This window comes from Nicotiana attenuata, chromosome 6 (genome assembly GCF_001879085.1).
Source record: "Nicotiana attenuata strain UT chromosome 6, NIATTr2, whole genome shotgun sequence".
Classification (NCBI taxonomy): domain Eukaryota; kingdom Viridiplantae; phylum Streptophyta; class Magnoliopsida; order Solanales; family Solanaceae; genus Nicotiana; species Nicotiana attenuata.
This window is the reverse complement of record NC_031994.1, coordinates 75,856,160-75,859,955: the sequence shown is the minus strand read 5'-3', so window position 1 is coordinate 75,859,955 and position 3,796 is coordinate 75,856,160. Positions and strand designations below refer to the sequence as shown.

General features: G+C 36.1%; 1 protein-coding gene across 3 annotated transcripts in view; it reads right to left on the bottom strand.

The window, feature by feature from the left end:
- The window catches only part of LOC109227241 (probable protein phosphatase 2C 42), a 14,641-nt gene continuing 12,570 nt past the window's right edge, over positions 1,726-3,796 (bottom strand). For 2 of the 3 annotated variants that reach the window (XR_002068247.1, XR_002068245.1), the window contains exon 6: positions 1,726-2,033. The gene's annotated coding sequence lies outside the window, so the exon portion shown is untranslated. The remainder of the gene's footprint in view (positions 2,034-3,796) is intronic. The other variant, XR_002068246.1, reaches the window with a different exon arrangement.

Below are 3,796 nucleotides of genomic sequence, written 5' to 3'. Positions count from 1 at the left end.
AGCAGCAACTTCAACTATTCTTCAATTTTTCTACTTCGCTCGAACCTCGCTCGTTTGACGCTCGGGGCTCCCGGGCCCCGCCTGAACATACCGACAAGTCTGAAATCACGAGGCGGGCCTACTCGAACCCTCGGAACACACAAAGCAATGCTAAATCTTTAAATCACCCCCTAAAACCAAATAAATCAAACTATTGAACTTCAAGTTCTTAATTCTCTTCTAACGGGTCAAAATGCCCTTAGACTACTCGGATTGGCACCAAATTTTACGGGCAAATCATAAACAACATTACGGACCTGTACCAAGCTTCGGAACATCAATCCGATCCCGATACCTAGGGAATCAATGATTACTTAGTTTCTTTAATTCTTTAAAACTTCGATTTAACAATTTTAAATAAAAATTCATTACTCGGGCTAGGGACCTCGGAATTCGATTCCGTTCATACGCCCAGGTCCCATATTTTCCCACGGACCCTCTGAAATTGTCGAATCACTAATCCGGTCCGTTTTCCCAAAAAGTTGACCGAAGTCAAACTTGGTCTTTTAAGAAGATCTTAAAGAAGCAAATGTACATATTTTTACTCAAAACTCTTCCAACACCCGTACCAACCGTACCCGCAGGTTATAAATTAGTTAAAGTAAGTACGGGAGGCTTTATTTAGGGGAACGGGGTTCTAAAAGATAAAACGACCGGTCGGATCGTTACAATAGTATAGTGTACTATATATTATAAGTGTATAGTATATATATGTAGATATAGTATATATAGTGTATTATATATACTAAGTGTATTATATGTACTAAGTGTATAGTATATATATGTAGATATAGTATAGTGTATTATAGTGTATTAGTTTGCATGTGATTCTTTGAGATAAAGAATCTTATTTATTTAGTTTTCAATTTTTATATGTGCTTGGCTAGTTTTGGTAAGTTTTTGGCTGATGGCTAGAGATTGGTAAGTTGAAACTTATATGGGATATTTGTGTAAGTTTCCCTTAATCTTATCGGATGCTTTGAAGGTAGAACTGTCAATAAGGGCAGGCCTAGCGCAGCCCACACAGGCCTTGACATTCGGCGGGTTGGATCTGGCTGGCGCACCATTTTGATGGGCCATAAATACCTAGCCCAGAGCGGGCTTATGTGTGTTGCGGGCCCTAACGGGCTGCCCACCGTTTTCTTAGTTTTTTAATTTAAGTTCTAATCTAAAATTTAATTATTTGCAAGTCAAAAAATATCTTGTTGGACAGAATAAAACTTAATAACTTTGGAAATTGTCTCAATAGATTGCAATAAAACACAAAAAAAGGAGGACAATGTTTCATTCATTAAAAGTCAAAATTCAAAACAAACTAATAAAATAACTTCATGGCAGCAGTGACATATCCAACACGAGCACATTATCTTCATCAAGCACATTCAACTCCGCTTTATGATTAGGTTGTCTTAAAATCTTCAGTTTCATCTAGATTTACAGTTCATATATAATGTTAATTAGTTAAACATTAAGAAATAACTAAATTTAAGATCTAATTATATTTCAATTATTTTTATTTGGCCCACAGACTGGCCCAGCATCGTGCTCGTGGCCCGCGTAAATCAATACTTAATGCAAATCTAAGATAGAGCTAAAGCACAAAATGAATTTCTTCCTATACGAAATGAAGGAAAGAATCTAAGTGAAATAGGATAGAAAATAAGTTTTGTCTAACAACCTTCGACTTTTTTTTCCAAATTTGCTTCATTATTACATTATATAAAATCTGTGTAAGGATTCCATTATCTAGTTACAGTCCAACAAACATCACATGTAATAGTAAATTGTGTCTTCTTCATTCTATCTCATACAATCAACTTAGTTCCTATTCAAAATACATTTTCATCCTTCGCCTACTTAGAAAACAAGATCATCTTCTGTATCTTTTTGAGTTTCTCATAAACTTCTTCCTTCACTTCTTTTCATATTTATCCATTGGCATAATGCTCCTGGTCCTCTTGCAGTTGGAAACTACGATTCAGCACCAAGTTTCACTTACCATATCCGTAAAAACCTTTATTAGTTGTTAGCTTTTGGAAAGAAATGGTGCCAAAAACAAATACATATCTCTTTCCTTGGGGCGAAGTAACTATCTTTTGGGAGGTAATTTTATCTACCAGGGGAATATGTATTAACTTTCTTAATTTAGAAGACCAAATAAGAATAAATAATAAGGGGTGGCAAATGGACCGGTTGGGCTGAATTTGAGCGGGTCAAGATGGGTTAGGTCAATAAATGAGTCATTGCCCAACCCAGCCCAAAGTGTACTTGGGCTAAGACGCGTTGGGTCAAGATGGGCTAAACAATGGGTCATAACCCAACCCACCTAACTTGACCCATGTTTTAGAAGGGGCATTTGCATCTATACCCGTTTTCTGTGCCACATTTTAACCTGTGCCCGCTTTGCAAAAAAAATTGCAAGCGTACCCGCTTTTTCACATAACTTCAGCACACGGGGCTGAAGTAGCAAAGGCAATTACACAAAACATCAGCATTTTAATAGTCGGGCCTGAAGTTCAGCTCGAGAGCTAAAGTTTTTGTTTTGTAACTCGCGAACTTCAGCTCTAGAGCTGAAGTTTGCCAGTTATAAAATAAAGAGCTGAAGTTTGCCAGTTATAAAATAAAAACTTCAGCTCTAGAGCTGAAGTTTTTATTTTATAAGTGCTGAAGTTTTATTTTATAAGTTTTTGTTTAGTAACCGGAAAACTTCAGCTCTAGAGCTGAAGTTTGCCAGTTATAAAATAAAAACTTCAGCTTTAGAGCTGAAGTTTTTGTTTNACCGGTATACTTTGCTGGCTCCAGTATAATATACTGGAGACTGGAGCACTGATGCTCCAAACTCCAGTATATTATACTGGACCATTATACTTGCTGGAACTCCAGTATATTATGCTGGAGTTCCAGCAAGTATAATGGTCCAGTATAATATGCTGGAAGTTCATATACAAGTGCTCGAATCTCCAGTATATTATGCTGGAACTTTCCGTGTGTTGGAGTTCCAGCATAATATGCTGGAAGTTCATACACAGGTGCACCGAACTCCAGTATATTATGCTGGACCGGTCTCTGTTGCAGCAAAATAGTGGCTATTTTTCATTGACTTCGTAAATGTTGGCTATTTTTGAATGACCAATCCAAAAACTGGCTATACTGTGCTATTTTTACGTTAGTTTTGGGAGGTCTTTCTCTTTACTAAGAGAATATGTATTAATTTCTATTGACTTAGAAAATATATAAGAATAAATAATCAATTATTGGAGGTTCAAAGTAAATGAGTGAAATTTTGTTACCTTAGCCAAACAAGTTGCAATGGAGAAACTTCTTTACAATGTAAGTGGATGTAAGAAAGGCATCATGTTCTATTTCACTACCTTCCTCATACATTCATCTAACTACCAACCATCAGTGATCATATAAGATGGAGTTTTCATTCATTTACTTCAAGCCTCCAATAATTAATTATTTTAGGGATGGCAATTTGAACCCAAACTCATTGCCCAAACTCATTTAACCCGCTCCGAGATTAATGAGTTGGATTACAAACATTTTAGCTCATGGGTCAATTTGGGCAGAGCACAAATTAACCCATAATATTTTATAGTCCATTCTGACCCATTAAGCAGCCCAAATACAACCCATGAAACTCACCCAAAACAAAAAGGTATCTCAACCCAACTTATATAGAAATTTATTTAGTTGCTCCAGTTTTACTTTTTTTTGTATTTTTAATTTTATGTTCTTTTGTTTTTCTGCAAAC